Consider the following 14,971-nt stretch of genomic DNA (forward strand, 5'->3'; position numbering starts at 1 on the left):
GAGCTGTAGCTAGCAGGAAGCTACAGTATACAAAAGCCCATGCTTGTATTTGTGTATTAATTATTAATTTACCTGAATAGAACTCAGTTCTAAATTGTGGTAGCGAAAGCAGTAATGGCTGTTTTTTTTGTGGCTAAGTAGCAGAGTTTTATACCCATTTTACTCTTTACTGGTGTTAAATTCATTAAGGAAGAAGGAAAAGAAGGAGATTTAGTATAAGCAGTCTGGTTGGTGAAACACAAACTTATTTAAAGCACATTCCTGTTTATATATATAAAAAAAAAAAAAAAAAAAAAAAACATATATACTTGTCTAAATGAGGAAATGTTCCAGTTAGCAGCTAATTCAGCCATGGGTATTAACCCACGGCAGTAAAGTTTTCTGCAAGAGCAGAAAGTATAGTGGTCAATCTTTAAAAAAAAAAAAAAACCTGACATAGGCTAACGTGTATGTTTTGTGTTTTCACTGATAAATCTTTGCCTGGAGAACATGGCAAGGTTAATCAAATGAGTTCATAGCATCAATATACTGTGAGGGACATGGCTGGGCTTGACAACAAGCAGACAGCAGAGGACTCTGAGCCAGCCATAACAGTGGGGGGCTCCATGGCTGGAGTTGGGTGTCCCCAAATTAACAATGCACTTTTAGACCAAATGGGAGCCTTGTTAGCACAACTCAAAGGTAAACAGGACGATGAAAAATTAATGTGACAAATGGACAATGGTCAGACTGTACTGGAAGGGGGGAGGGGAGACAGAGCTAGTTAAGTACTGTGGTGCAGTTACGTTAGACTTGCCACTAGGTTTTCATTTAAGTGAAAAAGTGAAACAGCAGATTGCAAGTGGGGAATACATGGATATATTTTCATTGTTGAACAGGGAGGATGAAGAAAAGGAAAGAGATAAAGATGGCAGGGTTGAATATTCAGTAGCCAAAAAAAGGAGGTCACAAGTAAGAAGAACATGGGAAAACTGGGCGATCGGTTACTCTATTTATGCTCAAATTTTAGGTGATAGGTGCCTACCAAAGCAAAAGACATGTGGACGCACTTTAATAGGATAACCACGATGCGCTTTGCTCAAGGGGGCCACAGATGGTTGAGGTATGATGAGGACTACAGAAGGATGAGACAGTCATACCCAGAGAGGTCTTGGGCATGGATGGATTTGGGGCTTTTGTGCTGGCTAGATATAAGCGGAGATGCAGCAACAACAGATTGTGTTTTTTTGGTTAATCAAAATGGGTATAACACTTATAAGTTTGGTTTAACAGCAGACAACCAATGGGACAGAACAGACTGGGGTGCTGGGAAGTGTTTATCAGTACAACTTCGGTCAGTGTCGAAATCAACTTCAATGTAGATTTAGGCATCAATGCATGGCTTGTGGTAAGGTAAACCACCCAGCCAAGGCTTGTTTCCGTCTCTCAAGCCCCCAGAACAAAAGTTTTTACTCACCCCCCTTTAAAGGGTATGCATTTCCAACTCCCAATGCCGGTAAAAGGGGATATTTTAAGGGAATGGCTCAAAGCGTATCCAGATAGAGAAGCAGCAGCATTACTAGAAGAGGGGTCCACCAAGGGCTTCAGGATACCAGCAAAAGGTAGGAAGCAAGGGGCTTGGGTCAAGAACTTGAAGTCAGCAGAAAAACATCCGGACATAGTTAGAGCAAAGATAAATAAAGAATTGGAAGCGGGCAGACTAGCAGGCCCATTTCCCTGCCCACCAAGAAGAGCATTTAAGGTTTCTCCTATTGGTGTAGTACCCAAAAAGAAGCCAGGTGAATTTCAGCTCATTCACCACTTATCCTATCCACAGGGGAATTCGGTAAATGATTACATAAATGGTAGAGGGACATCAGTGCATTATGCTTCCTTTGATGAAGCGGTTAAGAAAGTCAAGGAGAAGGGAAGAGGGGCCCTTATGGCAAAAGCTGACATAGAGTCTGCTTTCAGACATTTACCCATTGCTTCTAAAGACCAAGGGTGGTTAGGTTTGGCATTCGAAGGCCAATATTACATGGATAAATGCATGCCTATGGGTTGTTCAATAGCATGTGCCACTTTTGAGAAATTCAGTTCCTTCTTACACTGGTTGGTGGCTCAGCGGGTAGGGGAAGACAGGGTTGTTCATTACTTGGATGACTTTCTATTCATTGGGAAGGAGGACATAGGGGAATGTCAACAAGCATTGGATACATTTCAACAGATTTGCAAGGAGTTAGGGGTGCCACTAGCAATGGATAAAACAGAGGGCCCGATGAACAGATTGACTTTCCTGGGTATAGAGATTGATAGTTTGAATGGTCATTGCAGGCTTCCTATTGACAAGGTGCAGAAATTATGGCTACTCTTAAGTCAAGTGCTAATGCAGAATAAGATAACCCTTAAACAGTTACAAGAATTAGTAGGGTTAATGAATTTTGCATGCAAAGTGATTCCTGTAGGGCGCTCATTTATGAGGCGCTTAGCTGCTAAGGGGTCAGGGTGCACAAAGCCACACCACTGGATTAGGATCACACAGGGTATCAAGGAGGATCTAGGTGTGTGGTGGAGTTTTTTATCAGACTACAATGGGATATCAATTTGGCAGGAGAGAGAGAGAGACCATCTACCTCCTGCTCAGTTGTTTACAGATGCAGCAGGGGGAATTGGCTTTGGGGGTTATTTTCAAGATCACTGGTTCAGCATGGCCTGGCTGACTTGAGTGAAAAACAGGGTAGACATTTCAATCGCAGATATGGAATTCTTCCCAGTAGTGGAGGCATTGGAAATTTGGGGAGTACAAATGAAAGACAGAATGGTTTGGTTGTGTTTTGAAAACAATAGTGTAGTGCATATAGTCAATAATCAGCTGGGGGAAAAGGGGTATTAGGCAGGATGATGAGATATTTTACATTTAAGTGCTTGACATTTAATGTGACAGTTAAAGCACAACACATTCCCGGCATCTATAACTCATTGGCAGATTCCCTTTCTCGTTTGCAATGGCCCCGTTTCCGGTCGCTGGCCCCAAGGGCGAGTCCTTCTCTGACACCAGTGCCAGTTCAGTTATGGGCCTTATGGACAGACGAGAATGATTGCTAATGTGTAATTATCTCAGTGGAAGAATAAGGGTAAGATACAATAAATGTATACAGCAATTCTTGCAAACCAGAATAGCCAGAGGCTGGGAATCCATTTGGCCTATTCCACCTCACCAAATCAGGGCTTACATCATGGTAATGAAAGAAAAAGGTTGGAGTCTGGGCAGAGCGAGAAGCACATTGTCAGCCTTGAATTGGTTTCATCAGGCTTTGGGTTTGAAGGATCTAGCCAACACTTTCCAAGTACGCGTGATGTTTAAAGGTTGGGGGAGACAAACACCCAAGAGGCTTGATAAGAGGTACCCCATAGGTCCAGCTGTATTAAGCAAGCTATGGATTGCTGTTTCAGAGGTTTGTTTCTCTTCTTATGAGATATCATTATTTAAAGCTGCCTTTTTGCTGGCTTTTTGTGGGGCATTCAGATGGTCCAAAATTGTCCAACCGAGCAAAAAAAGCCAGGGGACAGTACTGCCTTTAGCACATGTACACGTACTGGGTGATGACACTTGGATTTATGTGGCGAAATCCAAAACTGATCAAGAAGGCAGAGGTCAATGGGTAAGAGTAGTTACCCCAGAGGGATTAGAATGGAATGTGACTAAAGTGATACTGGAGTACCGGAGTTATAGGGGTATGCTAGGTGGTCCATTTTTCTGCCATCAGCAAGGTGAACCACTTACACATTATCAGGTGAGAGCAGTTTTAAAGCAGGCAGTTAAGTTGATTGGCTTGGACACAAGTAGGTGTACATTGCATTCTTTTCGGATAGGTGCAGCCTCATATGCACATGCAATGGGGGCTTCACAGGCTGACATTATGAGGATGGGTAGGTAGAAATCCAAGGCTTATAAAAATTATGTAAGGTGTAAACAACTCTAACTCTTGTTCATTGCATTTCAGCAGACACATCCTCAGAACAGAAATACATCCGGATAGTTGGCCATTCTTTTGTTCGGAGACTCCACCTCTGGGTGCAGAGCAGGCCGGGCTTATCCTTCCAAAGAGAATGAGCTTCAGGCAAAACAGTTTGGTATGGGGTGTCAGGAATGCGGTGGCACCAGCTTAGTACAGTAATGCAACAAGCAGCGAGAAGTGGTAAACCTCCTGCAGCCATCATGTTACACCTAGGGGGCAATGACATTGGTCAACAACCAATAAAAGATTTAATTAGTTCAATGGTACGAGAAATTAATTGCATACATGAATGTTGGCCACAAGCCATTATTTGTTGGTCAGAAGTGGCACAGAGAAAAAAATGGAAAGGGGTTAGGTCCATAAAAGCTGTGGAAAGATTGAGACGGAGAATTAATAGTTCTATGGATAAGATTTTAAAGGCCATTAAGGGGTTGTACATTCCCCACCCTGGCATTCGGGTCTGGTGGCCGGATAGGTATGAGAAAGATGGGGTTCATTTATCGGAAGAAGGTTCACAGGTATTTTATAAGGAATTACAGGCAGGTCTAGCTCTGAAGGGCATTCACCTAGAGTAGATTGAGATGTGCTGGCGGAAGGGAGAAATATTCCTCCCTTCTGTGGCGGAAGGCAGGAAAGGTAAGGGAGGCCAAGGTAAGTGGGGGGGGGGTCACAGTACTCTTCAGCTGGACCTTCCGCAGGCCAGACAGCCCCAAGTGATTGTTGCCAGGGGACTTATCAGCCCGGCAATGGCCCCTTGGCAGATTGTAAGGTGGCCCAGAAGAATTGTGATGAACTGTGAAAAAAGTTGTTATGAAATGGGTATGATACATAAAAAGGGCCGGATATCGACAGTGCAGTCTGTTTTCCTGTAGGTTTAGGGGAATGCTATGAAAGAAATAAATGGCCTCCCTGATATTCCTGCCTTGCGCATATCTCATAATAATTGGCTTCTATTAGAGAAAAAGTTATTGACAAATGATTGGCAATAAACACATGGCTGTGGCCATTTAATCCATCTGAAGTCCCTGTGTTATTATTAATATTTACCTGCTGGTTACATTGATTTGTTAGACATGGAATTTGAGGCATATGTTCACAAGGATACAATGGAATGACAATGTGCTGAGCTGGCTCTGTATATATAGCTCAATACTTGATTTGAATCATTAATGGAAATATGAACAATGTGTTGGATTTACTGAGCTGGTTATGCATAGAGCTCAATGCTGGATATGGATCATTAAAGAAATTCTGAACAATGTGACGAATGCTTAAATAGCATGTATGGTTATTCCGTAAGCATCAATGGTAAGATATCTGTAAGGAGGTATGAATTTAGTTTTTGTAAAAGACAGGTAGAGCTGTACCAATCTTAGACAACAACACCTTGCAAGCCAAATCGCAGCAAGCTGCCATTTGCCTGAGGCAGGTCAGCTCGGACTCAGGTTTCAGTGTGGGGGAGGGGGGCAGGTAGGGCCAGGATAGGTAGGAGGGTAAGGTGGGATGGGCTGGCTAGAGGAAGGATTGAAAAGGCTGGGAACAAACCAAATCAGTCTTCTTGATCCCTACCTGGACAGCTTGTCCCACCCAACCCACCCCCTCTTAAAGCAGGGGGTTGTTAACAGTCAGTTTAGGGTCAGATAAGGTACTCAAGGAACCCGGTGACTGACAAGGTGATCGCATTAGGGGTCGAGAAGGAATTTTCTGTTTTTCCCAATGGGTTTTTTCAGGTTGTCACCTTCTCCTCTGGGTAAGATAGACAGGTCAGGCTAGTCTGTCGCAGTCATGTAAGCGGAAGGCAGGAAAGGTAAGGGAGGCCAAGGTAAGTGGGGGGGGGTCACAGGACTCTTCAGCTGGACCTTCCACAGGCCAGACAGCCCCAAGGGATTGTTGCCAGGGGACTTAGCCTGGCAATGGCCCCTTGGCAGATTGTAAGGCAGCCCAGAAGAATTGTGATGAACTGTGAAAAAAGTTGTTATGAAATGGGTATGATACATAAAAAGTGCCGGATATCGACAGTGCTGTCTGTTGTCCTGTAGGTTTAGGGGAATGCTATGAAAGAAATAAATGGCCTCCCTGATATTCCCGCCTTGTGCACATATCATAATAATTGGCTTCTATTAGAGAAAAAGTCATTGACAATGATTGGCAATAAACACATGGCTGTGGCCATTTAATCCATCTGAAGTCTCTGTGTTATTATTAATATTTACCTGCTGGTTACATTGATTTGTTAGACATGGAATTTGAGGCATATGTTCACAAGGATACAATGGAATGACAATGTGCTGAGCTGGCTCTGTATATATAGCTCAATACTTGATTTGAATCATTAATGGAAATATGAACAATGTGTTGGATTTACTGAGCTGGTTATGCATAGAGCTCAATGCTGGATATGGATCATTAAAGAAATTCTGAACAATGTGATGAATGCTTAAATAGCATGTATGGTTATTCCGTAAGCATCAGTGGTAAGATATCTGTAAGTAGGTATGAATTTAGTTTTTGTAAAAGACAGGTAGAGCTGTACCAATCTCAGACAACAACAGCTTGCAAGCCAAATCGCCGCAAGATGCCATTTGTCTGAGGCAGGTCAGCTTGGACTCAGGTTTCAATGTGGGGGAGGGGGGCAGGTAGGGCCAGGATAGGTAGGAGGGTAAGGTGGGATGACCTGGCTAGAGGAAGGATTGAAAAGTCTGGGAACAAACCAAATCAGTCTTCTTGATCCTTACCTGGACAGCTTGTCCCACCCAACCCACCCCCTCGTAAAAGCAGGGGGTTGTTACCAGTCAGTTTAGGGTCAGATAAGGTACTCAAGGAACCCGTTGACCGACAAGGTGATCGCATTAGGGGTTGAGAAGGAATTTTCTGTTTTTCCCAATGGTTTTTTTCAGGTTGTCGCTTTCTCCTCCGGGTAAGATAGACAGGTCAGGCTAGTCTGTCGCAGTCATGTAAGCGGAAGGCAGGAAAGGAAAGGGAGGCCAAGGTAAGTGGGGGGGGGGGGAGGTCACAGAACTCTTTAGCTAGACCTTCCACAGGTCAGACAGCCCCAAGGGATTGTTGCCAGGGGACTTAGCCTGGCAATGGCCCCTTGGCAGATTGTAAGGCGGCCCAGAAGAATTGTGATGAACTGTGAAAAAAGTTGTTATGAAATGGGTATGATACATAAAAAGGGCCGGATATCGACAGTGCTGTCTGTTTTCCTGTAGGTTTAGGGAAATGCTATGAAAGAAATAAATGACCTCCCTGATATTCCTGCCTTGTGCACATCTCATAATAATTGGCTTCTATTAGAGAAAAAAGTCATTGACAATGATTGGCAATAAACACATGGCTGCGGCCATTTAATCCATCTGAAGTCTCTGTGTTATTATTAATATTTACCTGCTGGTTACATTGATTTGTTAGACATGGAATTTGAGGCATATGTTCACAAGGATACAATGGAATGACAATGTGCTGAGCTGGCTCTGTATATATAGCTCAATACTTGATTTGAATCATTAATGGAAATATGAACAATGTGTTGGATTTACTGAGCTGGTTATGCATAGAGCTCAATGCTGGATATGGATCATTAAAGAAATTCTGAACAATGTGATGAATGCTTAAATAGCATGTATGGTTATTCCATAAGCATCAATGGTAAGATATCTGTAAGTAGGTATGAATTCAGTTTTTATAAAAGACAGGTAGAGCTGTACCAATCTTAGACAAATGTAACTCCAGGATGTGGATGGGGGATTGTGAGTGGGAGAGGAGCAGAGCAAGATACACCTCCAGCTTCTCTGCAGTGTCAGTCTCTCTGGTCAAGCATGAAACCCTTGACTCACTAACCCAGGATTTTGATCAAGTAAGTAAAGCAAAATTTGAGCTATGCATCTCACACACACAAACATGCATGCACAGAAAAAAAAGAGTAAGTAACCCATACAGATTGTGCTGTAGATGTTGCTTTTTGCAAATTTATGTGAAACTGGAATTATGGTACATAAAGGGAAATAGTCCCACACTGCAGAACTTAGCAAATGTAAATTGTCAGTGGGGGAGCTGCATCAGAAAACAGAACTCTGATATACACTGCAAATGAGTAGCAGAGTTTAACAAGTATTTCTCTGTAAAGGGACATGAAAAGAGCTAAAAAATGCAGCAAGTAAGCTTGTAGTATCTGTCATCTGTAGTACAGTAAGCAATTTACGCAGAGGTCTTCTTAGATATGGGGTTTCTCTTTACAGCTGTGTAATACAACAACAGACAAAAGGTAAACAAATGAATGAGACTAACTGCATGGATTGTGATAAACTTAAAGGGACAGTCCCAGAGAGTTTTTGTGATGATTCTGGCCTTTGTTTACATTTTCAGACTGGCTTTCTGAGCATGTCCCAGCTTTAGCTATGGGGGTTGGGGGAGGTGTGTTTACAGGATGATTCAATGATTTTGGTCAAATTCCATCTCAAATTACAGTTGTACTCAGAACAGATCTCACTGAGTCATTCATTGGTTTCACCTGTGCTTTTTATCTTCAGAGAAATACAGCCTTTCAGGAATTTTGTAACTTCACTCGCTACTAGTTTGCAGGAAAGCATGTGAACAATGCAAAGATAAAACATAAGCAAACAGAGTTTTCTGTTCATTTCATTTCATACTGTATTTTGTGTGAATTTCTGCTTGCTAGCTTAGTGCTACGATGCTATACATAACTGCCACTTGCTTGGTAGAAAGCACCAGAACGATGCAAGTTTGAACAGTAGAAGAAGCAGTCTTCTTCATTTTTTTTTTTTTTTTTTATCTCTTGATACTGGCCAAGTGTAATGGTTTTCTGACCTGCTGTAAAAAAATGTGTAACACAAGCACTAGATTCATTTTAAACAATGAAGCCTAAAATTTACTGTCACAATGGGGCCTGTACAGTACGGCAACCTGTGATAGTTTTTACATACTAATTCAGAGATTGCTTTACTACGGAGTGAGGGGCATGCATCAAGTGACTGCTAAGAATTAGTATGAATTCACAAAACTGTACTCTTTTGACTATACTTCTCTATACTGCTCACAGAATAAATAAGGAAAATAAAGATCTGCACAATTAAAATAAACTTTTTGATGAGTTCATAAACGCTAAACACTGAGAATCTTGCTTAACCACCCCCACCACAAACACACACAAAAATGTAATAACCTTATTGTTTCTCGGTGATCAGGAACTGAAAGCCTTGACAGAAACTGAATATTGTTAATTGTGTTCACAGAGGAAATGAAAACAGGGCTGCATAAAGTAAATTGAAACCAGCAGTGGGGTTGATGATGATATGATAAGTGGGTGGTGACAACTGGGAGGTATCAGGAATGTTTCTTTTGGTCAAAATTTTAGACTCTGGGATTGTCTCTTTAAGAAAAAAACTTTTAGTCAGAGCTGGTATAAAAACTGTGGTACAAGTGATAAATGTTCATAACTGGGCTTTCATTTATTTATTTATTTAGTTGCATTTGTTTACCTGGAAAGTCCTACTGGGTATCGTCCCTTTTCAGTAGAATTTCAGAAATAAAAGCTACACACACACACACACACACACACACACACACACACACACACACACACACACACACACACACACACAAAATTACATTATTTTACAAAGTTAATCAAGTTGTAATATTTGTATCAAATGAATAGTATAATATAAAATGGTTAGGCGTAATTGAAGTGTATTAACCCACCAGATGCGCAGTAGCAAGCCCCGCCCAAACCCCGCCTGTGAGCCTTTTGACTGCACCACCCACTGTTTGATTGAAAGATGCCACCATAACACAAGGTAAATATGCGAAACACAAATTAATTGCACAAAAAGATTAGAGTACACAAAAAGATGTGAAAACAATGAAACCAATATAAAAAGCAATTCAAGTGTACTACAGAGAAAAGATGGTACAAAATACTTGTGGATGTGTCCTTGAAGTACCACAGCATGTGACAGGGGGAATCCCATATTTTCATTAAATACTAGCTTGCAACTTCATGTAGCAACTACAAAAAAATAAGCAGGGTGTGTTAACTTCTACCTTATCTAGTCATCCTAGAAACTGGTAGAGTATGTAGACTTTCAGTACGCACTGCACATTTTCAGTGCGAGAATGCCATGGAGTGAGATACATTAATGCAACTTCCCAAACATTATTTGGTTCACAAGTAATCGATTATGTAGTAAATGTACTTAGTCATCAGGGGTGTAGCCAGAGAAATCCATTCTGTACTCATAGTCTCCTATTGTTTTCCCCATCCCACCTAGTAATAATAATGCCCTCCAAAACTTAATAATACATAATATGCAACTTCCCAACAGTAGAATTTATTTGGTTCACAAGTAATCGATTATGTAGTAAATGTACTTACTCGTCAGGGGTGCAGCCAGAGAAATCCATTCCGTACTCACAGTCTCCTATTGTAATCCCCATCCTACCTAGTAATAATAATGCCCTCCAAAACTTAATAATGCATATGTCATTTCAACTGTCCCATTCCTAGTAATGAGACAGGTATGTTTGCGGAACAAGGTAAACATGAAGAGACACAAATCACTTTATATGTTTATATGTTTACTTGCCGGTGCTCCCTATTTCTGTCTTACAGAAATTTCATTCCATGCTGTGCCTCTGGGCAGATACTGAATTTAGTGAAATTTATTTAACAAAGTAACCTGTCGATCAAAGTAATGATGTCAATCACGGCACATTGCCATTGTTAATCCCGTCCTCCCGCATGTCAATCATGGCGGGCACACCCATACCTGCGCAAACTCGGCGGTGGGTTAATACACTTCAATTTCGCCAATGGTTAAGTGCATAGATGCAAGACTTTAAATAATATTTTAGAGCAATGTATTTAACCTAATTGCAACAATAAATAAGACACTTTAATTTTTAACAGTAGACAGGTTTAAAAGAGCTTTGTATAATAATATAACAAAATGTTTACTGCACACTGATCTCAAGAAACCTGATATTCTATCAACATTAACAATATTCATAAATTCATTGTTTGTTTCTATGGATTAGATTGTAGTATGAAATGAGCCTTCTTGCCTGAAGCAAAAAGTATCAAGTAATATTTTGATTTCCTGCAAATGTGGATGGAGGGGGTCACATTTCTATGTTCTGTACTAAAGAGAATACCGCTAATTGAACAGTGAAAACTGAAGTGCTTTCTTTAAACAATATTGTTCCAGTATATAGGGTGATGGAGTCTGCCCTGTGTCATAACAGACTATACTACCAAAATTTCAGAGGCAGTGCCAGTATGCAAATCTAGTACTAAGGCTATTGCCAGGACACTAGTACAGATATTTTTGGGGGTAGCATCCTTATGGTGATAATTACTGACCAAAGCACACCTTTTTATATCAAGGGTACTGCACTGATTATGTCAGTGCCTTAAATCTGAATAGCTGAAGATAACAGTCTACCATCTGCAAAGTGATGAATAAGCAGAAAGGTTTAAAAACACAGAAATCCATACTTATGCTAATGAAATTTATTGATGCAGCCGGAAAATTTGGGAAAATGTTTCTCTCTACTTGTCTTAATCTTAACAGTCAGAGTAGTGCCACAAGGTTCAAATAGGATTATCTGATTTGAACTTCTATATGGCAAGCATCTGGGAAGACTACTTGACACTGCCAGGGGAAACTTGGGAAGAGGAAAAAACATTCAAAATTTGACAGAACACTATGTTATCTTGCAGAATGGACTAAAGCTAGCAATCATAGTAAGGAAGTAGATGCAGACAGCGCAAGACATGCAACAATGAATATATAATAACTATGTTTCACTTACAATATTTAACCCTGGAGACCAAGTACTAGTGTTTGTATCCTCTATGAAAAACAAATTTCTAACCAAATGGCTAGACCATTTGAGGTGATGGAAAGAATAAATGCATTAATAAGAATAAATAAGGTTAGACAGTCAGGACAGAAAGAGAGACCCCCGGATTCAGCAAGCAGCCATGCAGGAATAAGTTATTCCTGCATGGCAGGGACTGTTCCTATTCAGCATGTCAGTGCGCCATGCATATGTATGAAGGCGCGCTGCTGTGCTGTAAAATGGACATGTTCTATGTACGAACGCAGGGAGTGTGCCTGAGAGCAGAGCTCTCACAATACACACACCCCCTGCACTCCAAAATTGCCATTCTGCAATTTAAAACAACTGATGACCACAAAACTGTACAGAGGGTGACAAGCCAAAGTAGTCCAAGAAAAAATTCCTTTGTTTTCTTAAAAATGTATATTATTATGTATGTCCAAACTGTCTTATCTCTTATAGCTTTTAAGCTTCAATACTACAGAAATATTACAATTCTCGTTTAGGCCTGGAACATTAAAGGCATCGAGTTTGATCTGCCACTCGAGTTCTCGTCTTTCTAACAAAAGGGATAGAGGCCCACCCCTAGAACTAGGAGGTAAATGATCAATGCCCATAAATTGGAAGGTATGGCCCGGGTTGTTAACAATATGTTTGACCAACGCATTCTCAATTTTTTTATTTCTAATGACATACATGTGCTGGTAAATCCTTTCTCGAAATTTTCAATCCGTCTTGCCCATGTAAAAGGCATTACAACATTGGCAAAACGCTACATATACCACAGATCTAGTTTCACAATTGATCTTATGTTGTATTTCGTACTTTTTATTCTTGACCTTAAACGTTTGACCTGTTTTTATAGTGTGACACCAATTACAGGCTCCACACAGGAATGACCCTTTTTGTCTAACAAACGGAGTTAAGTTTCTATTACTTTGTACTAATTCTTTTAAGTTATTTCCCCTTCTATAGATCACCCTAGGTCGAGGTCCCAGTTTCCCTAGAAGAAATGAATCACAACTGATAAAATGCCAATTTTTACAAATAGTAGCCCAAATTTCTTTGGATTCCATATTAAAGGTTGTGATGAAACTGGTTGAAAACTTTGGTTGTGCAATAGAAACATTGATAGCAAACTGATCAACGATTTCGGTGGTATCAAACTGGTCTGGACTAGAAACAACGACCTCTAATGAATTCATGATAGAATCAAGAAGAGGTTTAAAAAAGCCTGTAGATCTTTTGAAATCGATCTCTTCAATAATCAAATCAACTAAAGTAGCCGGGTAACCTCTATTAACAAAAAGCCCTTTCAAAAAACAACATTCTTTCTGAAAGGAAGCATGTGTGCTACACATGCGGACAGCCCTAACCAGCTGGACTTTCACTATGGCTCGTTTCTGTTTGTAAGGGTGGAAGCTGGAAAAGTGGAGGAGAGAATTACAGAAAGTGGGCTTCCTGAATACTGAAGAAACTAGCTTCCCACCCTCTAAATCCTTAACCAACCTGACATCGAGATATTCAATCTCTTCTACTGAAAATTGATAGGTGAATCTAAGAAAAGTAGTAGTCGTATTCATATAGTTCACCAGTTTTTGGGCGGAAAGGACATCACCATTAAGTAAGATGAATATGTCGTCAAGGAATCGGGTGTACATAATAATATGTTGTTTAAATTCCGGAAGTTCCAAAATAAACTTCTTCTCCCAATATGCCATGAATATATTGGCAACACTGGCCCCGCAGGGTGACCCTATGGCCACGCCCTGTTTTTGAAGGTAGATTTGTTTATCAAAGGAGAAGAAATTTGAACTAAGCACAATGTCCAGTAATTCTGTGATGACATCTATGTCCTTCTGTGTGGCATTGATCTCCTTTAAAAACAAACCAACCCATTCAATGGCTTCTAAGTGAGGAATGGAAGTATAAAGATCAACAACATCAATAGTTAAAAAGTTGTTAAAATTGTCAAATTTGATGTTGCCAATATTCCTCAAAAATGACCAAGAGTCCTTACATACTGTAGGAATGGCCTTAATGTATTTAGCTAAGATTTTATCAACCAGACGAGCACAAGGGTGGGTCATGGATGATCTACCATCCACAAGAGCTCTCAACGGTGGATTCTGTAGGCTCTTGTGGATCTTGGGGATCCCAAACATGACTGGTGTTTTTGGAAATGAAATATCAATGAAGTTATATGTTTCAAGATTAATTTTACCAGCCAAAAACATATCCCTAAAATAGCCTCTAATTCTCTTATAAGTGACATTCATCTCATTTAGAGAAGATAGGCTATAGGCTGGGGAGTCCAGAACAAGCAACATTTTTTCTATATAGGCAGCATTGTCCAAAATGACCAAGCCGCCACCCTTGTCAGGCTTAATTACCCTGACAGATAACTGTTGAAGATTATTCAGGGCTGTAATTTGTTCCTTACTAGTATTGAATTTAGATGGATTAAAGTTTGGACAGGTGGAAGTTTCTATATGTCTCATATCAACCTCACAGACCCTTTCAAAAGTTTGTAATCCAGAGTGAAGTGGGGGGTTGAATGTACTAGGCAATTTTAAATCAACGCCCAAATCTCTAGCAATTGTGAAACCCAGATCTATTAATGTCCTTTAGTTCGATGACGTCTAAGCGAGAATGCAAAGAATCCATCCTTTGCGAAAGAGACGTTAAAAGAGCTCCAATATCAATTCTGTTCGGAGCCAACTCAGAATTGTCAGTTCCAAAAATGTTCGGAGTCCTCGGGCTGTCTGAACCCTCTGTAGCCATAGTACACAAAACAAACTAGTAAAAAAACGAAACCACTGATGACCACAAAACTGTACAGAGGGTGACAAGCCAAAGTAGTCCAAGAAAAAATTCCTTTGTTTTCTTAAAAATGTATATTATTATGTATGTCCAAACTGTCTTATCTCTTATAGATTTTAAGCTTCAATACTACAGAAATATTACAATTCTCGTTTAGGCCTGGAACATTAAAGGCATTGAGTTTGATCTGCCACTCGAGTTCTCGTCTTTCTAACAAAAGGGATAGAGGCCCACCCCTAGAACTAGGGGGTAAATGATCAAGGCCCATAAATTGGAAGGTATGGCCC

The sequence above is a fragment of the Protopterus annectens genome, chromosome 4.part0 (assembly GCF_019279795.1).
Source record: "Protopterus annectens isolate FY-2018-M chromosome 4.part0, PAN1.0, whole genome shotgun sequence".
Taxonomy (NCBI): Eukaryota; Metazoa; Chordata; order Ceratodontiformes; family Protopteridae; genus Protopterus; species Protopterus annectens.